At 41.0% G+C, this 26352-nt stretch overlaps 1 long non-coding RNA gene and 1 pseudogene across 2 annotated transcripts; both read right to left on the reverse strand.

The window, feature by feature from the left end:
* Positions 1-14407: 14407 nt before the first annotated feature.
* Positions 14408-15421, reverse strand: LOC115684378 (probable glutathione S-transferase; annotated as a pseudogene).
* Positions 15422-16508: 1087 nt separating this feature from the next.
* Positions 16509-19739, reverse strand: LOC115684407 (uncharacterized). Of its 2 annotated transcripts, none has more exons than XR_008818130.1 (3): positions 19033-19739; positions 18417-18868; positions 16509-17118 (listed from the first exon to the last, which is right to left on the reverse strand). It is a non-coding gene; the product is annotated as an uncharacterized LOC115684407 (long non-coding RNA). The 2 variants fall into 2 exon arrangements; XR_008818131.1 differs by having other exon boundaries at positions 16984-17071.
* Between the last annotated feature and the right edge of the window lie 6613 nt (positions 19740-26352).

Here is a 26352-nt window from a genome sequence, read left to right on the forward strand (position 1 = left end):
ATATGACATCAATGCCAACAACCAAGGACCAGTTGAGAAAGTTTTGTTAGTCCATTTTGATGAAGATAATAAGTAGGGCAGAGCAGCTTTCTTTCTGGCCAGTGGTGGTCTAGAGCAGTAAAGATGCATCAATAACCCATTTGTTTAGGAGTCGTTCTTAAATCACGTTGTCTTCATCCGGACCTTAGGTCCATCTTCTCTTTCTTGTGGAGAGCAGTATTTGTTGTCTTCACTCTCAACTGCGGCAGCGACAACTCCATGGGGGATTAGGAGAGTGGGAGGAGTGAGTAATGTGTCTGACTCCTGAAATATCTTAGGCACTTTCAATGCCAATCACAATCATCAAGTGTTAGGACTGATTAAGAAATGAGATTCATGGTTACAAGTGGTCTAAGAGTATCTGAAATAGTCACTCCACAAGATTGAGAATCTAAAGTAGTTCAGGACTAAGTAGAGTTACAAAGAATAGGATTCTTCCTTCCACAGCTTTTTCAGCTCCGACGAGGTGCAAATCGCAGTCCATAATTCTCGAAAAACAAAAGAAGTAAAACACCGAAAGGATTTCCTAGAAAAATCGGAAACCTCAAATATACTCATGACTGTTGACACCTAAATTTTGGCGCGTCATTTAGTGGTTAATTGCATAGAAAATTAGGGATTAAATTTTAACCCCTGAACAAAAATATTACAAATCGCATAGCATAAAGTTTAGGTTCATATAGATTAACTGCATTTCACATCGAATCGGCGGTGGTAAGCGAGCTTAAAATTCATCACGTAAATCGAGCTCGGGCACCGAACGAGACTCGGCTCACTCGGAAAGCATGGGCCGAAAATCACACGCAAAAGGGCTTGGTTGTCTTAATTTGAGCTTAAATTAGCCCATTATGCTTAATTAAAGAAAAGCCCAAATTAATTCAGCCCATTTAGAATTAAATTAAAGCCTAAACCTAAGCCCATTAGGACTAGAAAGCCCGGCTAATTGACCTAGGTTTACATTATAAATATATGTTTATGTCTCATAATCAAAGGGGAGGCTCTCATAATTCCCAGATCAGAATTTTTTTGGAGAGAGAGATTGACGGCGGAAAAAGAAGAGAAGTTCTCTCCTCCCGCGGTGGTTCCTCCCGTGCTTGGCAACCATCCATCATCGCCGCGCCAACACTTCCATCGTTCGAGGGAAATCGCCATTGAAGCAATAAAATCTAGTCAACACTAGACATGGTCAAGCGCACACAGAAATTCACAAAGTGAGAGCAAGTGCAGGGAAAAGTCAAAAGTTGGAGTTTTCTTCGGTGTTGCGTTGTCTACCACTGACACCAACGCCATCACTTGGGTCTTGCTGCTTCTTGTGCTCCAAATCAGCGGCATCTTACGTTCCAAAACTCCAATTCAGTCCGTGCTATTGCGATTCAGTGTTCCAGCGATTCTTTTAGCAAAATCAGTAAATAGGCGGGCTCCGGTCCTTACCTTGCGTCGCTTGATCCAATTTCTCCGGTGTTTGCTTGTTGTTCAACCAAGTCGACGGTCCAGCACAAGCGTAGCCACACGTCGGACAAATCCAGGCGATAGCTTCCACTCCAGATCAATGTGTTCCTCGGCTCGGCAAACCACCCCAGCGAGTTCATAACAAGCATTCCAGCAAACCGTGAGCCGGAGCCTAGCCAAGGTGCCACTGTCCTTGGCGTCGCGGCCGCGTTGAGCCCCCGACCGCCGGTCCTCGCTCCACCACCACCACGAGCTGAGCCGGTTCGGACGCCGTCGCCGTCGCCGCCACCGTCATTCGCTGGCCACCCCGTTCCGATCTGCAATCCCGATCCGCTGCAGATTCAAATTAGGAAAGAAATCTGCAAATCAGGTAATTATCATATCCCGATTTGATTCGAATATTTGGTTGCCTAATTTGTGCTTATTGATATCTAATTTTGCATATTTGGATAATAAGCATTATTCCAATTAGGATTTATTTATTTTTTTGAAATCTTGGATATCTATTACTTTTCAAATTTGGATAGAATTTAGAATTTTCAAAATCTTTTGAATATATCCAAGATATTTAAGATATCTAAATTTTTTCAAGATGTGATCGATTAGGAAAATTTACTAATTCGCAACCGCACACGCGGAAATAAATCTATCTATCAGGCTTTAGATAGAGTTATTTCCATAGCGGATATTTCGAATTTTAGGATCGATCTGTCGGGCTTGAGATCGAAACTTAATTCGAAACATTTAGCGGTTATATATATTTTTTTACTTGATTTTAATTTCGAATTTTGATAAAAAAAATGCCAAAAATATTACTCTAGAATAGGTTAATTTCTTTAGTTTAAAATTGCATGTTTAGATAATTGGCATTTTTAATTCCGAATTTCATTAAAGAAAAAAATACAAAAAATAATATGCCCGTCATTAGAAATAGGTCACGTCGTCGCATGGCATATAGTTTGCATGTTAGGTTGCATTAATCGCATGTCAATTTTTTGCACGCCATTACATATAGGTTAGCTTTCATTTAAATAAATAAAAGAAAATCAAAAAAGAAAATTTCTGCACCTTTGAACTCTAAGTCAGGATTTATCAAAATTGTCAAATTAAGTATTTTTCTTGAAATTGGTACCGTAAGGGCGTTAGGGAATCTAGCGTAACCAAGTCCCCGAATCCATAATTTCTGGTTCGCAGAAATAAAATAGTACTCCCGCTATTTTATTTAGGTTTCTAATCAACCTACCTTAAATGATTAGTGGCGACTCCCATTGAAAATATTTGCATGCTCATAATTGGACCTAAGTTGCGAATTGGTAGAGTTTGGGAGAACTCGAGCTAGGTTAGTTAATTTAATTGATCTACTAATCCATTAGCCTAAGATCGGAAAACCCGATTTTTTTTAGGTCGCGACAGCTTGACGACTCCGCTGGAGATATTAACTTGAATTTTTTTTTTAAAAAAAAAAATTAAGGAGGACTTAGGCCAAAATATTTTATGAAAAAATCACTCGATTTGACAAAATTTGATTGAATTCTCATTCTTAGGTGTTAAATGGTTTTGCAGGATGGGAGTTATAAGGGGAGTAGTGATTGGCTAACCCTTTGTTTTGCAGGCTTGGTGGAGTGGAATTATGATTTAATTTTTGTACTATTGAAGTGGTGTTTGCATATAATTGTTGTGCATGATTTACATTATTTACACTACACCACACACAACCTGTGACCGGACTTGGGTCACACCCATAGTTTTAAGATGGTATTTGGATGGTTCTTTAACCTTGGCGGTAAGACTTCGCTAAAGGTTATCCCATTTGGATCCCGAAATTTTTTTCAAAAAATGGCTCAAGGGTCGTCCTCATGCACGTGAGGCTACAATGCATGGAGGTTACCCTTGTCGACCGAACCAAGCCGAAGTGATTGGACCCGACTAGTCATGACTATGGTATGCGAGGCCGCGACTAGTCATGATGATTCGCGAGGCTGCGACTTGTCGTTCCGTTCATCATTTCACTTTGCAAAAGCCATTAGGATAGATAGATTAAGATTTAAACTCACGATTCATGTGCATGTCTCTGTGATTGACATTTTTTCCCCAAGACGGTAATTTCTCGAGCTTTATCTTTGGTTTTCTGTATCTTATTTTGAGTCGGTCCATGGTTTAGGTTGAGTCTTTTGGCACATGGTCTATATAAGAATGGGTCGCCTCGATATCCGTTTCGTGCCTACTCCGAAGCTAGAGCTCAAGAAGTTATGGAGCCAGTTGAAGCCAGATGGTCAGCAGTACGTTCTCAAGCGTATTGGATTCATGCTGCCAATCCTAGACATAGATGTTCAGAGCGGGATCATGCAAGCACTCGTTCATTTTTGGTGCCCCGAGACAACCACATTTGTGTTGGGAGGTAAGTTTGAGCTCACACCGACTCTGGAAGAATACAGTATTGCCATTGGGAAATCGATTGAGTTGGATATAGTCGAACCACCCATTAAGGTAGATCCTGTGGTAGTGCTTGCTGAATTTTTGAATTTGACTAAAAAGGAAATTGAAAAAGTGCTAAAGGGTAATTGTCAAGCATGCCCATTGTCTTTTCTTATTGAATGTTTCGAAAATAACTCCGTCCTCATGAGATCTAAAATTTTTATCTTAGTTTTTTTTTGGACTCATCGTTTTTCCATTCCGTCAAAATGCTATTGATACGGTGATAGCTTGGACGGTAAAACAAATATGTGGTGGAGTTAGTTTTATAAACACAATTCTGGCAGAAACTTTCATATCTCTGACACGATTCAAGAAAGGAAAAGATAGAGCTTTTCGAGCCCCGATTGAGCTTTTACAAATCTGGCTTTTCTCACACCTTTCTCAATTTGGGGAAAATATGACTGTATTTGAAATGGACATGACTGATAACCCTATTTTAAGGTTCAAACAAATACAAGATCAAACTAAGAGCTTGCACTATACACAATGGGTCCATCTGTTCAAGGATCCAAGCTCTAAGATTTTCCTTTGGCAAGCTGTGTGGTTTCAGGAGGTTGAGGCTCGACTATATCATGGCGATCAGAAGCCTGTACCTTTGATGGGCATTGATGGGGCAACCTGCTATCAGCCCCTTCGAGTTACACGTCAATTATGAGTTCTGCAGGATGTCCCACCTCCACTCAGGCCTAATGAATTTCAAGTCCAGTTCGAGAAGGACGAGTCCTACAGAGTCGAGCTTAGGCGTCATTCTGAGGCTTGGCAGAATTGTTCCACTCAGAAGCTGATTTGGCCCGCGGATGAGCCCACCGGAAGGATGAGAAGTCACTTTGCCACAGCCCGGTATATTCAGCATCATACCATCCCTGCTGAGATACTCCCGAAGATCTCGGTCGTGATAGTACGGCATACCCTTCAGACTCAAATCAAAATCAGCGAAGAAAAGGCGACGAAGGCCCAGGATAAGGCAGATGCTCTGGCTGAAGAGAATGCACGATTACGGCGCGCCTTGAAGGCCCATTCGTCTATAGATCACGTAGCCTCTAAAAAGAGGAAGACTATTTGATTTCTAGTTTGGTTTAGGGAGTTTGTCTTTCTTTTAGGATGAAATGTTAGCTTACATTTGTACTTCATGCTATTGATGTTTTTGGTAATAAATGTTGCTGAACGATTTTTATAAGAATTCTTTTGAGACATTTTCCATGAAAAACGTTGAGCTATAATTTGTAAATTTTGGAATCAGTCCAGGTTTTTATCGAATAAAGCAATTTGGAATTTCGGGATTTACTGGACGAATCGGTCGTTCGAAGGAAATTTCATCTTGAGGGTCTAGAGGATGTCATGGACCGACTCGTTATTCTTACTTGTCGTATTTATTCCACTGTTGCTTTTTGCAGGTAATTTGCCACGGATCCCCCTCATCCTCATAATACTCGATCGGTGACCAAAAGAAGGATGGCCAATCAAGCCGAGATTGCAGCCATGATTGACGAAAAGCTGAAAGAACACATGAATACAATCAATGAGCAGATCATAGCTGCCATGTCTAAAATGATGAGTGATCTCATGACCAAGCAGCAGCAGATCAATGTTGCGTCCCAATCGGAGATTCCACCTCCAACCCGTCAAGGCCTCCGCCTTGACAAATCTCCTGCAGTAAACACTAATCCAACCCTTCAACTGGATGATGCCATTTTGATCGACACTAGTGCTTCTCCGTCGGTCCTTGTTCCTCATTCACCCCCCAACGATGAGAATGCCAAGTTGTTGGCCAAGCTCGACCAGAGCTTACGTGAAGTGGAGGGAACTCAAAGTGTTCCGCCTGTTGATTTGTCCATTTTTACCCGGGTCCAAGTGCCCGATAAATTCAAGATGCCAGCCTTTGAGAAGTACGACGGCACCTCGAACCCAATTTAGCACATCGATATGTACCAGGGGCTCATGAATAGATATGTGTCTAATGGACCCCTAATGATCCAAACCTTCCAAGCAAGCTTGAAGGATGCTGCAATGAGGTGGTATACCAACTACCAGATCAACTGGAAAGACTCGTGGGAAGAGGTGGCAAACCTTTTCGTCAAGCAGTTCAAGTTCAATCTCGACGTCACTATTACAAGGGAAGACTTGGAGAGAGCTGAGCAGAAAAAGGGCGAGACTCTAAAGGAGTATGCCACTCGTTGGAGGAACATGGCAGGGTAGATCATGCCTGAACCCTCAGAACGTGACTTAATGAAGTTGTTCGTGTCCACTCTACCGCAGCCGGTTCGTTCACGAATGTTAGTAACGGCCGCCCAATCTTTTGGCCAGCTGATAGCCATGGGTGAGGAGATTGAGACCGGGCTCAAGAAAGGATGGTACAGTGAGTCAGGTTCATCAAGCAAGAGATTTACTAGTAAGAAGGACAAAGAGCATGTCCCCGAAGTCAACATGACCTATGTGCAGAAGACGCCAGCTCAGGCCCCGAAGCTACAATTTAGCACCCAGCAGACGACCTCTTATGGACGGCAAGGCCAGCAAGACCCACACCAACAGCGCAAATCTCGCCAGTTTACTCCACTTCCCGGGACGTTATCTCAGGTGCTGGCGGTGCTAAGGAAGAAGAACTTGCTGAATTCAGAGCCACAAAGATCTAACGCTGCCGGCTATGCAAAGTATGATCCGTCGAAGAAATGCGATTACCATAGAGGTGAGGTTGGGCATTCGACAGATGATTGCCAAGTGCTCAAACATCGAGTGCAGGATCTACTCGAGACCGGAGCGTTTGCACTACAGCCAGCCGGTAAGCCCAATGTGCAGAACAATCCACTCCCTGATCATTCGAGTAGTACAAATGTTGTCCTTGGCCCGGGAGTCAAGCAGGTTCGAGGCTTCAGGGTCCCTCTCGAAGATATGTTCGATGCTTTAGTCCGAGCTGGTTATGTTTCGACCGGTGAGGTGGTGTCACTCGGTGACATAAGAAAGAAAGTGGATGAGTTGGTGAGAGAGGGGATGATTGGGACAATAGATGAATTCGGGGTAGTGGCTGCTATATCCCAAGTCATCATTGATTGGAATGAAGAACTCGCAAGGATGACCGATGAACAAGTAAAGTTGGATCCTGACATGCTCGCTCTCGAGGATGCCTCTGACGATGACCTCGGGATCATTTTACCCGACGCTCCGGAAGTATTGATCCTGGCATCACCTCAGCCCTACGCTTATGAGAGTGACAAGATGGTCCCATGGTCGTACGACGTTGATCTGATAACGAGGTCAGGGCGAACTTATCCTGATAAGCAACCGGCCAAGCCAGTGACTGAGAAAGAAGCGAAGGAATTCCTAGCTGTGATTAAGGCTAGTGAATATAACGTGGTTGATCAGCTGAGAAAGTTACCTGCACAAGTCTCATTGTTAGAACTTCTCCAGACATCAGATAAGCATCGGAGTGCTCTAATGAAGGTGTTGAGTGAGATTCATGTGCCCGAGACTATTGAAGAAGATAAGCTAGAAGGGTTTGTCGGGACGATCCTCCTCAAGATCAAGTAGCATTTTCTGATGAGGAAATCCCAGTTGAAGGATGTGGTCATAATAAGGCGCTTCACATATCAGTGAAGTACAAGGAGACTCACATGGCTAAGGTGCTTGTTGATAACGGGTCGGCTCTGAATTTATGCCGTTGGCTACTTTGAAAAGGCTGGGCATTCCTCCGTCTATCATGCAAGCAGCCAAGACTTCTGTTCGAGCCTTTGATGGAGTAAAGAAGGATGTCATAGGCTAAATTAACTTAAAGCTGCAGATCGGACCTTCAGTGTTTGATATTCTTTTTCAAGTGCTGGATATCCCTTCTGCTTTCAATTTCTTGCTGGGACGGCCATGGATTCACAATGCGGCGCAGATTCTCCGGTTGCATCGAAGATCAAGTTTGTGGGTGAAGCAAAGTTGGTTACAATTTATGGAGAGGAAGATCACCGAATCTTCAATGCAACATCGATCCCATACATAGAACCCGATCATGTTGAGGAGGATAGCTATTATTCATTTGAAATAGTTCAAGTTGTTCAAGCTTCCTCTGATATGCCGTTGTCCGTTCCTGGAGTTTCTAAAGCAGCTCTCATGGTGGCTAAGGTCATGGTCGGTAATGGTTTTAAGCCAGGTTAGGGTCTTGGGAAGGAAGACCAAGGCATTCATGCCCCGATCGAGACAAATGGACAATCCCACAAAGCTGGTTTGGGATATCATGGGCAGGGAAGCCGCGAACAAAGCAACGATTCTTGCAGAAGCCGAACAGGAGCAGGTCAAAGTCCCTTACCACCTTCCATCAACGACACCTTTCACTCGGTGGAGTTGTGGGAGGATATGAACATTTAAATCTGAACCCGACTGAGGATGATCTTGGGCTTATCTTTCCTAAGTTGCCACAAGCCCTAACTGACTCACCTAAGAAGCACGGTAAAGCGATTCTGGTCAGTTTGTCTGACGATTCTGACGATGACCAGCCACCCTGTATTTTCAAGAAGCCGGAGTCGAGGGTGGTGAACTTTGATGATGGTATACCTTACCTTACCGGTTGGTTTGCTGAGACCTCCATTTGTGCAATCACTGAAGGACCACTTGAAGGGATGGGCGCTAGCCCTCAAGAGTAATCATTTCTAGTTTTCGTATCTCCCCTGCGTGGGAATCTTTATTGCTTTTTTCGATTGTCATTCCTATTCATGTTGCACTTAGGTTTTTCAATCCAATAAGATGTAATTCATTTGTTCAATATCAATAAAATTATAGCGTTTTTTAGCATTTTGAATCTTGTTGAAGTGTCCCAAACCAACCCGATGACGATAACCAACGATTGAAAAATTTGTCATCTACGGTAAGAACTAAGGGTTGGGCTTCTCAAGAATTCTCGTTTCGAGGTCTTTGAAAGCAAAATGAATTTCAAAAAAAAGAAAAGAACAATTTTCAAAAATTGCATGTAGTTAAGCCCCATATTGTCTTTTTGATCCCTTTCTTTCATGTTTCAAGACTAATCTCGAGGCATGCGAAGGGACGAGAATCGTGAACCCTCATATATGTGATTGGCATGAGAGATTACCTTTTGCACTTATGGCATATCGGACTTCTATCCGGACATCTACAGGGGCAACTCCATATTCTCTTGTGTACGGTATGGAAGCTGTTCTACCTGTTGAGGTTGAAATTCCTTCATAACGTATTCTTTCATAGGTACAATTGTCAGAAGCAGATTGGATCCAACAGATATTGGACCAGTTGAACATGATTGATGAGATAAGGCTTAAAGCTCTATGTCATGGCCAGTGCTACCAACAACAAGTTGTTAAATCTTTCAACAAGAAAGTCAAGCCTCGACATTTTCAGGTAGGTGACCTTGTCCTGCGGAAGTTATTGCCGATAGTTCCTCTTGCAGAAGTAAAATTCGCCCCAAACTACGGTGGCCCGTACATTGTGAAGAAAGTCCTTCCAGGAGGTGCTTTGATTTTGGCCGAGATGGATGGTCGTGTTTTTTCCAGTCCAGTTAATTCCGATTCTGTGAAGAAGTATTACACTTGATTTGTACTCATTCTGACTTTGTTTCTATCAAGTTTCAAATTGAATTTCATGAATCAATTGATGTTACTAAGCTTTGTTTGAGGAAGGCTTTTGATTTGGCAATCTGTTCCCGTCCTAATGAAGCGATCATATTGCATGAGAGACTTCAAGATGACGAAAGGTAAGACATTTCCATACATGTCCTGAATAATAATCTCTAGTGCGAGTTGAGTGAAAATTCCATGCTGACAAGGTAAAGGATTATCTCACGAAAAGTATGATGATCAAAATGATGAGAGGCATTCATTTCATCTATCTAAACACTACAGGTTATCATTTGCTTAACCCCTTTGAACGAAGTTTCATTTCTTACCCCTGTCAGGAACAACCCCATACCGGGGCAATTTCTTAGAAAGTTCAAAATGGTTAGAATTTTCTTGCTTTTACTTGCATCAATCTTCGAGTATATTTATTGCATGCAAGTTCTGTGTTAGCTCGAGTGCCTTAGATATGACGAAGAGCATTTCTTTCTATATCCCTACACATTATACCCTTTGCATACCCAATTTGAGCGATGAATTCATTTCAACCCGATTGGTGATCATTCTAGTGATAAACAAATGAAATCATCTCAAAGCAAGTTCAAGGTGACTTGAGACAAATGGGAGCTAGAAAGAAAATTCATCAGAAAGGACGCAAAAGGACTCCATTAAATCGAAGTTCTCTCTCTCTCTTGGAAAAATCTCTCGAAAAGAAAATCTCTCCAAAAAAAAAAGAGAGAGAGAAAAAGGAGAGAAAGAAAAGCTTCAGCAAGAACTGAGTCGACATACAAGATCAGTCTTCAAGGAAAAGACCGTTTGAAGGTTCATTTATGGAGCAATTGCTAGAGATAGGTCAATAGTACGAGTAGCATAATTGGATGATCACCAATCTCCATGTTCATAATACCCCCATTTGATGAAATAAGCCATTCATTTCAAGACTACCCGAATCTACGTTACAACCCTTACCGAAGTCTCTTCAGAATAGGGCACTTGAGTTAACATAGAGTTTCAAATGCTTATAAATGTTGCTCGAAGAAGTGCGAGCAAGATTTTTCTATCTCATTTTTGCAGCATTCCTGACTTGTAAACCCAGAGCAGCTGGTGATATCAATTTTTTCAATAGCCTCGACTTGAAGAATCCCTTTTGCTAAGCCATTGACCAAACCGACGTTTTAGTCCTTATAAAGACCTTTCAGATTGGTCAAGTCATACTGATTTTGAGAATATCCGAACCCTTGTCAAGCACGATGAAGAGAGTTTGAGTAATTCTTGTACCCGCATCAAAGGTCGGGTCAAAAGCCTTTCATTGAGAGTGAGTAGAAAGTCCTTTCTGATTAAAGGTCTTTCATTTAATGTGATCAAATTGTCAAAAGGACGAAATGGTTGTTCTTATTGATAAATTCCCTAGTAAAGCTTGGTAATGCAAGCAGATTCATGAATTATGTTTTCTCTGCCACTGCGCATGTGTTGTTTTAACCTTTTTTCAGGTAAAAACAGGTGCAATGCAATTGGCTTTGCTATTTTTATAACACAAGAAGAAATCAGGTGACGTATTATTTGGTGTTGCCAAGTGGAGTACGTGGCACACCCCATTTTATGTTCGCCCAGTAGGATAGGCGGCATAATATCTCATATGGTGTTGCCAAGTGGAGTACGCGGCACACCCCATTTTATGTTCGCCCAGTAGGACAGGCAGCATAATATCTCATTTGGTGTTGCTAAGTGGAGTACGCGGCACACCCCATTTCATGTTTGCCCAGTAGTACAGGCATCATAATATCTCATTTGGTATTGCTAAGTGGAGTACGCGGCACACCCCATTTCATGTTTGCCCAGTAGTACAGGCAGCATAATTTCTCATTTGGTGTTGCTAAGTGGAGTACGCGGCATACCCCATTTCATGTTCATCCAATGGAAGAGGTGACATGATCCTTTTAGTGATTGCCCAGTGGTATGGGCAACACATCCCATTCTTTCTTTATATCATGCGCTATTTTGCATCTATAGGAAACTACAGGTAACAGATAGGCAATCCAGTACCTCGAGAACCTTACTTCCAGTGGACCAGAAGTTTGGAGATCGAGGGAAGTCAAAGCATTATAAATCTTTCCCTCACTTGGACGTTTTTTGTGCGATCCGTATGTAAGGCTCTTTCACCGCTCTACACGAAGTGAGAAGCCTTAGCATACATTCTTTATTGTTTGCATATCATGCATCATTGCATTAAAAAAAAAATCATTCATCATTTTGCATAGTTTAAATTTAGGTCTCAGTCTTTGAGCGAAACCTTTGCGAGCCTCCACTCAAAGAGGGGCAGCTGTTGACACCTAAATTTTGGCGCATCATTTAGTGGTTAATTGCATAAAAAATTAGGGATTAAATTTTAACCCTTAAACAAAAATATTACAGATCGCATAGCATAAAGTTTAGGTTCATATAGATTAACTGCATTTCACATCGGATCGGCGGTGGTAAGCGAGCTTAAAATTCATCACGTAAATCGAGCTCGGGCACCGAGCGAGACTCGGCTCACTCGGAAAGCATGGGCCGAAAATCACACGCAAAAGGGCTTGGTTGTCTTAATTTGAGCTTAAATTAGCCCATTATGCTTAATTAAAGAAAAGCCCAAATTAATTCAGTCCATTTAGAATTAAATTAAAGCCTAAACCTAAGCCCATTAGGACTAGAAAGCCCGGCTAATTGACCTAGGTTTACATTATAAATATATGTTTATGTCTCATAATCAAAGGGGAGGCTCTCATAATTCCCAGATCAGAATTTTTTTGGAGAGAGAGATTGACGGCGGAAAAAGAAGAGAAGTTCTCTCCTCCCGCGGTGGTTCCTCCCGTGCTTGGCAACCATCCATCATCGCCGCGCCAACACTTCCATCGTTCGAGGGAAATCGCCATTGAAGCAATAAAATCTAGTCACCACTAGACATGGTCAAGCGCACACAGAAATTCACAAAGTGAGAGCAAGTGCAGGGAAAAGTCAAAAGTTGGAGTTTTCTTCAGTGTTGCGTTGTCTACCACTGACACCAACGCCATCACTTGGGTCTTGCTGCTTCTTGTGCTCCAAATCAGCGGCATCTTACGTTCCAAAACTCCAATTCAGTCCGTGCTATTGCGATTCAGTGTTCCAGCGATTCTTTTAGCAAAATCAGTAAATAGGCGGGCTCTGGTCCTTACCTTGCGTCGCTTGATCCAATTTCTCCGGTGTTTGCTTGTTGTTCAACCAAGTCGACGGTCCAGCACAAGCGTAGCTACACGTCGGACAAATCCAGGCGATAGCTTCCACTCCAGATCAATGTGTTCCTCGGCTCGGCAAACCACCCCAGCGAGTTCATAACAAGCATTCCAGCAAACCGTGAGCCTGGAGCCTAGCCAAGGTGCCACTGTCCTTGGCGTCGCGGCCAGTTGAGCCCCTGACCGCCGGTCCTCGCTCCACCACCACCACGAGCTGAGCCGGTTCGGACGCCGTCGCCGTCGCCGCCACCGTCATTCGCTGGCCACCCCGTTCCGATCTGCAATCCCGATCCGCTGCAGATTCAAATTAGGAAAGAAATCTGCAAATCAGGTAATTATCATATCCCGATTTGATTCGAATATTTGGTTGCCTAATTTGTGCTTATTGATATCTAATTTTGCATATTTGGATAATAAGCATTATTCCAATTAGGATTTATTTATTTTTTTGAAATCTTGGATATCTATTACTTTTCAAATTTGGATAGAATTTAGAATTTTCAAAATCTTTTGAATATATCCAAGATATTTAAGATATCTAAATTTTTTCAAGATGTGATCGATTAGGAAAATTTACTAATCCGCAACCGCACACGTGGAAATAAATCTATCTATTAGGTTTTAGATAGAGTTATTTCCATAACGGGTATTTCGAATTTTAGGATCGATCTGTCAGGCTTCAGATCGAAACTTAATTCGAAACATTTAGCGGTTATATATATTTTTTTACTTGATTTTAATTTCGAATTTTGATAAAAAAAAATGCCAAAAATATCACTCTAGAATAGGTTAATTTCTTTAGTTTAAAATTGCATGTTTAGATAATTGGCATTTTTAATTCCGAATTTCATTAAAGAAAAAAATACAAAAAATAATATGCCCATCATTAGAAATAGGTCACGTCGTCGCATGGCATATAGTTTGCATGTTAGGTTGCATTAATCGCATGTCAATTTTTTGCACGCCATTACATATAGGTTAGCTTTCATTTAAATAAATAAAAGAAAATCAAAAAAGAAAATTTCTGCACCTTTGAACTCTAAGTCAGGATTTATCAAAATTGTCAAATTAAGTATTTTTCTTGAAATTGGTACCGAAAGGGCGTTAGGGAATCTAGCGTAACCAAGTCCCCGAATCCATAATTTCTGGTTCGCAGAAATAAAATAGTACTCCCGCTATTTTATTTAGGTTTCTAATCAACCTACCTTAAATGATTAGTGGCGACTCCCATTGAAAATATTTGCATGCTCATAATTGGACCTAAGTTGCGAATTGGTAGAGTTTGGGAGAACTCGAGCTAGGTTAGTTAATTTAATTGATCTAGTAATCCATTAGCCTAAGATCGGAAAACCCAATTTTTTTTAGGTCGCGACAATGACCAGAGCCGAACCTTTCCTTAACCCTAAAATTACTACCTCAGCGTGACATGAGCTAGTCTGCCTGACTTCTATGCGACATGATCACCTAGTAGTACAAGATGAAGAGAAAACGCAACGAAGTGTCCTCTCAGATTATAGAACTTCAAGAAAACAAAGAAGCCCGTTACAAGTACAACGGGATCACTAACAAGTATAGCAAATTCTGACGGCCACACACAGGGAAGAAATCGGGGTCTAGCAACAACAGAAGCACAATACTCTACTCTATGCCCATCGCTTTCTTGTGCTCCAAGATAAAGCCATACACCTTTCGAGGGTCTGGGAGAGATTTGGACACGCTCCATGCAACAAGCTTGGGACACTCCACTTCGATGCTGAAGTTCCCACACATCTCATAGGAGTAGAAATGGCTGTAGAAGCCGATGAACGATATGTCCAAGAACCCGAACTTCTTGCCCCCAAAAAAGGGCTTGTCTCCGAGCTCACTTTCTACTATTTTCAGGCTTTCGATGAATTCCTTCTTCGCCGCCTCCTGTTCTTTCCCTTTCATCAACAACACCTCTTTCCCAGAATCATTGAACTGCAAAATTGTTGACCGGTACCGGATCAGAAAGGATCATAGATTCATCACGAGCTAACTATTAGTATTAGTACTTCGTGCTTCATTATAATTTGTGCAACGTCACCAACTTCCAACATTTGTCGAACTTATTAGTTATTACAAGAATTCGGATGTCCAACCATCTAGTTCATGTAGAGGGTGACATTTTGCTTACAGTTCGTATTTGTTAATTTCAGTACATGTATAATGAAAGCAATACAAAGACTAAATGACGGTGAGTTGAAGATGACAATTTAAGCACCGAGCCATATGCGAGATCAGATTATCTTTTTTCGCATTCAGCATGAGATCCAAATAGCTAAAAAAGATTGCTCCAATATAAAAAAAAACACGGAAATGTCCACGGATCAAAGAATCAATTACGAATGTACACAGATAAAAACAGAGGAACAAATTACCTTCTTGTCGATGAAATCAGTCCAGGTCTCATCGATGTACTCCACAATGACGAGCAACTCTGCACACAGGCTTGCCGTTGTGGATGAGGACGGGGATTTTCTTGTGGACAGGATTCATCTGGAGGAGCTCGCTCTTGCTCCCCACGTCCTCCTCCTTGTACTCGTACTCGACCCCTTTCTCAGCCAGCGCTATTCGGCACCTCATCCCGACCATGCTCAGCCATTTGTCCAGGAAGGTCACTTCATCAGCCATTGCCATCAAAGTCGTGCGTGTGACCCTGGAGAAGCAAAGCAGACTAATATCGAAGCGTTAAGGAGGGAATAATAGTGACTGTTGAGCAATTAGCACTCGACGCAAGAGATTTGAGTAATATTTGTATGCAAAACAAGAACGTTACGTCAAAACTCAAAAGCACTAGTGCACTGTTTTGCTGGGAATATATCATTTATGGTCACGGACGGCCTTAAGAACTGGTCGTTTCTCAGCATATTTCCAAGGCTTAAGTCTCATCTTCCTGGAACTATAGTAAGTATTTTGTGCGAATAATAACTGGTCAATCACATTTTCCTGAAATACTCATTTCTCATTAAATTAAATATTAGTGTTTGAAATATTAAACATTTCCTTGCTTCTTGATGACCCGGAATGCGCCGGCTATATAGGACGCTTTCTTAGCTTAGCTCGTGCAAACACACAATTACACCCGATTCTCTATATCAATGAAACTTCTACTTTTACAATCATTAATTTTAATCTTAATTTAACGAGGATCCGTGTTTCTTTAATCACCAAGACCGACTATTTCAAACGGATAAAAAGGTCACCAAATAATGATAGCTCTAACGGGGGAGAAGGGGAGGAGTGAGTAATGTGTCACTACAAAAAAAAGTAAGTTTTAGCGACGAATTTTGTCACGAAAAAAATGGAAAAATTCGTTGCTAAACGAATTTGCGAAGAAAAAAATTTCGTCGCCAATTCGGCGTCGCAAAATTTAGTGACGAAAAATTTCAATTTTTGTCGCTAAATTGCGACGAAAAATATTGGTCGCAAAATTCGTCGCTAATTATTCGTCGCAAAATTCGTTGCTAATTAGCCACGAAATTTATTCGTGAAAAAATTCGTTATTAATATTTCGTTGCAAAATTCGTCGCTAATTATTCGTGGCAAAATTCGTCGCTAATTTTTCGTCGTAAAATTCGTCGCTAATTTGCCACGAAATTTTTTTACTCTTGCCACGAACATTGTTCCGGAACGAATTTAGCGACGAATTTTTATTAATTCTTTAGCGACGAAGTCAACGACGAATGTTGTTTAGGGACGATTTCGAATTTAAATATAATTAAAAGCAAAATTAATTTCTAGAATTTATATTTAATAATGATTAAGCACTTAATAACATCAAAATTTAGTGCTTAAATACATAATGATATGATGATGAAATACATAGTGCTCAAAATTTAGTGCTTAAAAATGGAAAATTTAACTAGCAAGGACTAAGGATCGAGAAAATCATCATCATCATCAGCAATGTCATCATCATCATGTCGCTCATCATTGTGCCCATCACCTATTAGATTAGTCGGAGATATAGAAGGAACCTCATCATGATCGAGGTTGAGATGTCGCAAGATCAATTGCATTTGTTATTTGACCACTCTTATTTCTTCGTCCTTCTCTACAAGTAAATGTTTCAGTTGGCTCAATTCTTGGGTCATTTGCTCCTCAAGTCGTGTCTTCCTTGAAACAGCCGCATTAGAGGATGAAGTTGCAGCAGCCTGCGTTGTGTATACCCTTGACAAGGATGGCCCAAATATTTTTCCTTTTTTCATCCCACCCGATGCCTCCGCCCATAATGCCATACTGTCAACTGATGGCTCAAACGCAGCAACACCATCACCACCACTACCACTACCACTACCACTGCTCATTAAAAGTTCATCATATTTTTCCTGCATTAACAATATATATGAAAATAAAACAACTTCATATATATAAGGGAAATTTTCAATTTGGGCCCAAAGTGAGCCCATTTTCTCAAAATGGGGTCCCAAGTGCAATCAGTCTCAAAATGGGGTCCCAAGTGCCCAATCAGTCTCAATTTGGTACCCAAAGTGCCCAAGCAGTCTCAATTTGGTACCTGGGTTCGCCCGCCGACCAAATAGTCATCGGCGGCGAGTTTTTTTACTGTTCCGGTGGCTGGATCGGTAATTTTTTACTTTCAAATTTTTTTTTGCTTTTTTCTTTTCTCTATGGCCGGCTGAGACTGCCCTCGCCAGCGTCGGGGAGGGCCGCCCCGGCGAGGGCAACCCTCGCCTGGGCAGGCGAGGGCGACCCTCGCCGGCGTCGGGTGAGGGCCGCCCTCGCCTCGGCTGGGCGGGCGAGGGCCGACCCTTGCTGACGTCGGGGAAGGCTGGGTGGCCCTCGCCCGACGCCGGCGAGGGCGACCCTCGCTAGATCCGGCGAGGGCACTGCGTCGGCCACACGATCGACACAAGCTAGAGCACGCCTGAGAACCCCGTCCCCGAGCCCGGCTCGGGCAGCTTCGTGGAGAGGTACGGCGAGCTGAGGCGAAAGGTGAGGAAGGAGAGGGAACTGGAGAGGGAGAGGAGGTGGGAAGAGAAGGGGGCCACGACGCCCACGCTAGCGGAGCTGAGGTTGTCGGAGGAGGAGCTGAGGAGGCTGAGTGGGATCTGGCGAGGGTCGCCCTCGCCAGCGTCGGGTGAGGGCCGCCCAACCTTCCCCGACGTCGGCAAGGGCAAGGGTCGCCCTCGCCCGCCCAGTCGAGGCGAGGGCGGCCCTCGACCGCCCAGCCTTCCCTGACGTCGGCGAGGGCAACCCTCGCCTGCGGCGTCAGGCGAGGGCCGTCAGGGAAGGCTGGGCAGCCCTCACTAGGGCAGCCCTCCCCGACGTTGGCGAGGGCCGCCTCTGCCGGCCATAGCCGGGGCCAGCGGAGGGAAGAGAAAAAAAAAGCAAAAAAAAAAATTTTAAAGTAAAAAATTACTGTTCCGGCCACCAGAAGAGTAAAAAACTCGCCGCCGGTGACTATTTGGCCGGCCGGCGAACCCAAGTACCAAATTGAGACTGATCGGGCACTTGGGACCCCATTTTGAGACTGATTGCACTTGGAACCCCATTTTGAGAAAATGGGCTCACTTTGGACCCCATTTTGAAAATTTCCCTATATATAACTACAATAAATATTAAAAACATTCATGATTTTCACTCTAGTTTCCATAAACTTACATACCTTAATAGCTTTTGCTCGATCGCCAGTCCATGTCTTATCTTTTTTTTTGAAATGTGCGTTCAAATGTAGCTATATATGTCGGTTCCGTCCCCAATTCATCTGCCTACAAAATATAAACATAAATGAGTAATTGAATTAAATTAACTTACAACATGTTCAACAGACTTACCATTCTTTTTCTATGCTCCCCGATGTTGATAAAACCCCCAGCATGTGGCAGACCCTTCACTAGAACTAGAAGCTCGATTATTCTTATTCTGTTCACTCATTTGCTTATTCTTTTTAGTTTCCCAAGTTCTCTTAATTTCGGTCCAATTGTTACCCATAATAAAATCTGGCTTTACTTGACTTATCTTTGCTTTATTCATCACATTTCGTATATGATCACCAGCTTTCTTCTTAAAAATTCTTTTAACTTCATCCTCTTCCATTTCATCCCACCTGAACTTCCGCTACATCAATAGAAAAATAACTTAGAGTTATTATGAGGGTCACATGGCCATTACCATGCACTAGACAATTCAGTAATGGATTTTCTGAAGTTCATATCCATTACTACTTAATGGGGGACTTCCCTAACACGGCCACGAGAAACACCTACAAGAACAAAACTTACCTTGAACTTATTCCACCACAAACCCTTTACTTCTTTCGGAGCGCTGCTATAACTAATATACTGCACCCTCCAAGAGTTATTGACTATTTTATTAAGTTGCCTCACAACATACGTAACATCCATGAATCTGCAAACAGGTTAGAAAGAATGATATGGACAATGAAACAATGAAGCATACGAATAATTTGCAACATGGACAATTCAGTTGACTAAAATCTAAAAACCTAAATAACACATAATTAAAAAAAATGAAGTACTTCTGAATCTCCAAATAGGCATATCATGAATCGACTATCTTCTTCACTTGTGTTTCCCTCATCATTCGAGTGTTGCACTGAAGAAGAAGGTGGAACCGAAGGACATGGAACTGAAGTAGATTCAATTCGCATGTTTCCAATTTGCCCCCTAATATGTTCTTGGGGGTCGGAGGAAGGGCCAATGTGTCCATGTTGTCCATCAGCATGTAGTGGTTGAGGGAAACATGAAATGGCAGGAGAAGAGGAAAGGGACGGGGATGAGGACGAGGAAGGGGAAGGCGCTGCTCTTCTTTGTGAAACTACACCATGCATGTGACCTCCACGTTTATACTGACAAATAGGAAGGTTAGACAAATATCTTAAAAAACATGAACACATAATGACGTACATCATGAAGCTTACCATTTTGTTTCAAAGAGCAAGAGATAAATTTGAGAAAACGAAACAAACTTGCTATAGCGTCCAGATAAATAGCAAGCTGTCCGGAAATGTCTACGAGCTTCTTTAGATCTTTTTTGCCACAAATAACAGTTGTTACCCCTGTCTACAAAAACATTAAAAAAGCTAGTGAAGTGAAGCACTTTTTGGTGATTACTATGTAGGAAGAATGACAGGTTCTTTTCCTTGCAAATTTCAATATATTTTTAATGAATTGGAAGCTCAATGAATGCAGAATTTAAACATCTATCTAATTTCACTCTTACCAGGTCACTATGTTCCACAACTTGCAATGCTCATCGTGCAGTCCAAGTTGTTCAAATTGAAGGGAATTGCTGTGAGTTAGACTGAAAAATCTGCAAACTTGAATTAGCATCTCACATTCATAGATTGATACCTACTGAGATGAACAAATCTCATGATCACTGTAGATAGGAAATCCGCTTCTTGAGTTCAACACTAATTTCAACTCACGGGCGGAGTTTTTATGGTCTCATGGATTGATATCAGATGCAACCTACAAAAGTTTCAACACAATCTCACATTCACCCTTGAAAATTATAGGATGTCAAAAGAACATATTGTCTGCTTCACCCCTCTGATCCTATAGCATGATTCTGAGATTGAGGCATCCATTAAGTAGTACATGACTTCACATGGCGAAACTCAGAAATCACATTTGACCGATTCAAAGTAGAAAAAAACCTATTCATCTTGGAAAAAAAAACAAATAGTTGTTAGGGAAGTTACAATTGATATTCCTAACCGTTTAAGATAATCAGGCTTTCAAGGAATTAGAAGTTAATCATTAGAAGAACTGGATGTACAAAAATTCTGTGAAAACTAGGTTCATGGCATATTCAAATATTTGACAGAGAACTTAGCACAGAAAATCTTAGCAGGAACTGCATAGCCATTACTAATAAGGATATCATGCATCTACATTGATGGGGGAGTCCCATTAGATGGGGAAAGAAGTGAACGACTAAAGAAAAACAAGAATTGAACACTTCACGGGTGCGAGATTCGTCCAGACAAGTTTCTAGCAATCAACAACATCTACTTGGGCTGATTAACCTTACGGAAGAGAGTCGTGTGCAATATAGTCGATTTGGTGCTTGTCCAGGAACTCTGGTGTGATCACCCATGGAGCATCAGGAATGACTTCATCTACCCACCTGCATGAAAAAATGGAAAAAACTGAGAAATGACAAAAGATCGACCAGTTCACATAGGAGGATGCCACCCATATCAACAGAAACAAATACTTTGAAGAACAAGGGTAAAGAGCAGGAACTTATTTCTCCCTAGAATTCAATGTGTTAATGAGAGTCCGAATGCTACAAGTTTAAACCAGTTAGAAAAATAAAACATTCATACTGAGTCCCTTCTTCCACCCTTCTTCCACCACAAGGCAAGTAATGAAAAAAACAGCACAGACAAACAGTAGCAACATGCTATTTGCTATTTGTCCGAACGAACTGATGAACCCATTATAGAACATGGTGAGCTTACCATCAGCAGATTTTAAGGATGACGAGCATTCTTTATCTAATATAAACATAAAGAACAATCAGCAGAATGTATTTGTGCTCGGAAAAAAAAATTGCAGTAAACAGGATGTATTTATGCTCGGAAACCTATCTAAACGACTCCAAAACGCTAAAAAATGACATTCATCACTGCAAAGCAATGAGTATTAATCAGCGGCTCGTTTCCACACAGCCGACCAAATTTCAGCCCATTCTGAGTTCGCCAATCTAAGTGCCGAGTTCATCAATTAGGTACTTGGCTTAAATCGAAACCGAACAGAACAGAACAACAGCAAACAAACCGAAACCGAACAATCCGAACAGCAGACCCACCCAATCCAATCCGAAACCGAACAGAACAGAATAGAACAGAACAGAACAGAACAGAACAGAACAGCAGCAAACAAACTAAAATCGAAACCGAAACCGAACAACCCGAACAGCACCCAATCCAATCCGAAACCGAACAATGCGAACAACAGACCCACCCAATCCAATCCAAAACCGAACAGAACAGAACAACAGCAAGCAAACCGACACTGAACAATCCGAAACAAAAAGTGCCAAAAATTCACCCGAACACGTACCTCCTCAGATCCGAAAAACTCTCGGACGATGGCGACGGTCCTCCTTAGATCCGAAACTCTCGGATAACGGCGACGGTCCGCGACGGTGACGGTCCGCAAGCGCTTCAGGTTCCTCTCGGACGAGCGTCCGCCGAAGGGGTTCCTGTCTCAAACAAAAAATCGCGCTAAAGAACGCCAAATCTGAAGAAAGAGAACGCCAAATCGTCAGAGGAACCAATGAGAGAGAGAGAGAGAGAGAACAAGAATCGATCGACAGAGAGAGAACGGCGAGAGAAAGCCCTAATTGTACCCCAAATCAAGACGACGCCGTTTCGGAAATTAGCGACGGATTTTCGCAAAAGTTTAATTCCGTCGCTAATTCTATCGCTAATTAGCGATGGATTGTAATTAGCGACGGGTTTTTAAAAAGTAGCTCGTGTGCCGCGAAAGTTAAATCCGTCGCTAATTAGCGACGGATTAAAATTCGTCGCTAATTAGCGATGGATTTAGTGATGGATTTCACAAATACTATTTTTAAGTTCAATCCGTCGCTAAATTCGTCGCTAATTAACAACAGATTTAGTGACGGATTTCACAAATAGTATTTTTAAGTTCAATCCATCGCTAATTAGCAACGGATTTTAAAAAAGTAGCGCGTGTGCCGCGAAAGTTAAATCCGTCCCTAATTAGCGACGGATTTAGTGACGGATTTCACAAATAGTATTTTTAAGTTAAATTCATCGCTAATTAGCGACGGATTTCACAAATATTATTTTTAAGTTCATTTCGTTGCTAATTAGCGACAAATTAAAATTCGTCGCTAATTACAGACGGATTTAGGGATGGATTTTAAAAACAGTAGCAAAAGTTAATTTCGTCGCTAAATCCGTCGTTAATTACCGACGGAATTAGCGACGAAAATAAAATAGTCGGGAATGTGCCGCGAAAGTTACTTTCGTCACTATTTTTGTCGCAAATTAGCGACGAAATTAGCAACGAACTATAAAAATAGTCGCGTTCGTTGCTATTTCCGTCGCATATTAGCAACGAATTGGCATTCTTCGCTATTTCCATGGCTAAATCCTTGGTTTTTTTGTAGTGTAATTTTGTGACGAAATTAGCGACGACGCAAATTAGCGACGAAATTAGAGACGACCTATTATATTAAAAATTAAGCAAATAAAAATTGTCGCCAATGTCGTTGCTAATTTTGCGACGAAATTATGTTTGTCGCCAATTAGCGACGAAATTAGCAACGACCTTTCATATTAACAATTCATCAAATAAATAATAATAATAACAATAACAATGATAATAATAATAATAATAATAACAACAACAATAATTATGATAACAACAATAACACACATGTCGCAATAATAATAATAATTACAAATAATTAATAAAAAGTCTAAAAAATCATAATCTTCATCTTTACCTTTTATTTTCGTCTTCGTCTTTGTCTTCGTCTTCATCTTCATCTTCATCTTCATCTTCACTTTCGTTTTCGTCTTGATCTTCATCTTCATCCTCTGTCTCAAAATCAGATTCTACAACACCTTCTAGATTTGATTCGCAAATTTCAGTTGCATCCACATCTACCATTGCTCCACATGGATCTCGTAAAGTTGGAATGTTATATTCTTTAGTTTCAACCGCATTACAGACTTCCTCTTGTTGATATGCTGTATCCTTTCAATGTCCCTCGAGTTTTCTTTGTGCTTTGGTTTTATATACAGCCCACCAATCAGTTTTGTCACGTTTCAAACTAGGATATGATGCATAATATACTTGAATTACTTGTTGTGCCAAGACAAATGGTTCATATTTCATATATCTTTTCTTGTGATTTATTTCAACCAAATTAAACTTCGTATGCACATTCATTCCTTTGACGGGGTCGAACCACATGCACTTAAATAATACAACCCGCATTAATGGTCCATGGTACTCTATCTCTATGATTTCATCCAACAAGCCATAAAAATTATCTTTTGAACTGTTACCATTGGATGACCAAACACACACACCACTATTTATTGTGGCTTTTCCCATTCCATATTCTTGAGTGTGAAAATTATATCCGTTTATGAAATATGCTGGCTAGCTTCGTACTCTTGACTTTGGACCCCATGATAGATGATATAGCAATCCTTGCTCTTCAACTTGATCATGATTACTGTGAACCTAAGGTCACAGTCGCAAAGTCAATAATATATATTTTAATAAATTATGTATAAAATATTAATAACTTGGTTTTGGTCCATAGGCAACTTACATATGTTTTGAACCATGCTGCAAATTCTTTATCGCACAAACGGTCAAACTCACTTGGTGGTAGTTCATATATTGGAGTTTGAAAAATCCTATTAGCAAATACCATTTATATATTAACAAATGTTTGACACACAATACATATATTTGCAAATGTACACTTACTCGAAGTATGGCTCCACTTTTGGACAGTTCAGTAAAATATATGTATGGGCTGCTTGCAATTCTTCGCCTGTTAAGTAACGAAACTTACATGCGCCGCTTGGTCGACCAAGATAATTGAAAATAAAGAATGATTTGCAATTGGGATCAATGGGGCCTTCATCATTTCTTCATGTTCTCCGCCTCTTGCACTGCACGTGTGGCTCAAAATAGTATGATGCAAATGTTGTCACTTCTTCCACAATATATGCATTACAAATTGAAGCTTCAACACATGCCTTATTCTTCACTTTTTTCTTCAAATGATATAAAAACCTAGTTGCAATAAAAAGAAGTTTATCAGAACATAATATACAATAAAGTAATTTGGAATTTATTAAAAAAAATTTACCTCTCAAATGGATACATCCATCGAAATTGGACGGGACCTGCAACTTTAGCCTCATAAGGCAAGTGAACTAAGAGATGCTCCATTGAATCAAAAAACGATGGAGGAAATATCCTTTCTAAGTTGCAAAGAATAATTGAAATATCTCTCTCTAGTTTCTCCATGTGTGATACTTTTAATACTGTTGAGCAAATATCATGAAGGAAATTACTTAACTCTATAATGGCGCCTCATACAAAGTTTGGTAGAAGTTCCTTGAAAGCTATTGGAATTAGTCTTTCCATAAATATGTGACAATCATGACTCTTCAAACCTGTCAACTTGCATTCATTCAAATCAACACATCTCCTGAGGTTCGAAGCATATCCATCAGGAAACCGCACAGATTTCAACCATTGACAAACAACCCGTCTTTGCTCCTTGTCCAATGTATAAACTGCTTTTGGTTTTGGTCCCCTGCTGCTTGCATTCACATCTAGTGTTAGCCGATCACAAATATCTCTCATATCTTTTCTTCCATTCAAGTTGTCTTTTGTTTTTCCAGTGACATCTATCACAGTATTTATGACATTGTCGAAAACATTCTTTTCTATGTGCATGACGTCAAGATTATGATGAATAAGATGGGCCTTCCAATATGGTAGATCCCAAAATATACTGCATTTTGATCCACTTATGTGTACTTCCGTACGCAATAGTTGTGCCATGAGGGTTTTCAATAACAGTTGGAAAGTTATGCACTCTTTCCCAAATTTGATCACTGGTCAACCTCAATGGTGGAGGTGTTCTTTCAATCCTATTCTTCATGAACTCTTTCTTATTCCTTCTGAATGTATGACTTATCGGTAAAAACTGTCTGTGACAGTCAAAATAGCTGGCCTTCTTATCATGTTTTAATCTTAATGAATTTGATCTCTCCAAACATATCGGACATTCTAAGATCCCAACTGTACTCCATCCAAATAACATTCCATAAGCTGGAAAGTCATTTATCGTCCAAAGAAGAGCAGCCTTCATTACAAATATTTGATCAGCAGAAACATCATACGTAAGGACACCTTTCTTATTCCTTCTGAATGTATGACTTATCGGTAAAAATTGTCTGTGACAGTCAAAATAGCTGGCCTTCTTATCATGTTTTAATCTTAATGAATTTGATCTCTCCAAACATATCGGACATTCTAAGATCCCAACTGTACTCCATCCAAATAACATTCCATAAGCTGGAAAGTCATTTATCGTCCAAAGAAGAGTAGCCTTCATTACAAATGTTTGATCAGCAGAAACATCATACGTAAGGACACCTTCATCCCATAGCCGTTGTAACTCTTCAATCAATGGTTGCATATAAACATCTATCAACTTTTTCGGATTTTGCGGGCCAGTCACGATCAATGTAAAAAACATATAAGGTGTCTTCATGCACATACTAGGTGGAAGATTGTACGAAGTTAAGATAATTGGCCAACATGAATAACTTTTTCCCGATTTCCCAAATGAGGCAAATCCATCAGCACATAGACCTAACCTGATATTTCGAGGCTCTATCGCAAACTCAGGGTATGTTCTATCAAAATGTTTCCATGCCTCTGCATCTGAAGGATGACACATTAGACCTTCTTCTGTTTCATGATTTGCATGCCAAGTCATGTGTTCAGCAGTGCCTTGAGACGCATAAAGCCTTTGCAATCTGGGGATTAAGG

The sequence above is a fragment of the Syzygium oleosum genome, unplaced genomic scaffold (genome assembly GCF_021117445.2).
Source record: "Syzygium oleosum isolate NSW1041296 unplaced genomic scaffold, Sole_v2.1 Sole_v2.16, whole genome shotgun sequence".
In the NCBI taxonomy this organism is placed as follows: Eukaryota; Viridiplantae; Streptophyta; class Magnoliopsida; order Myrtales; family Myrtaceae; genus Syzygium; species Syzygium oleosum.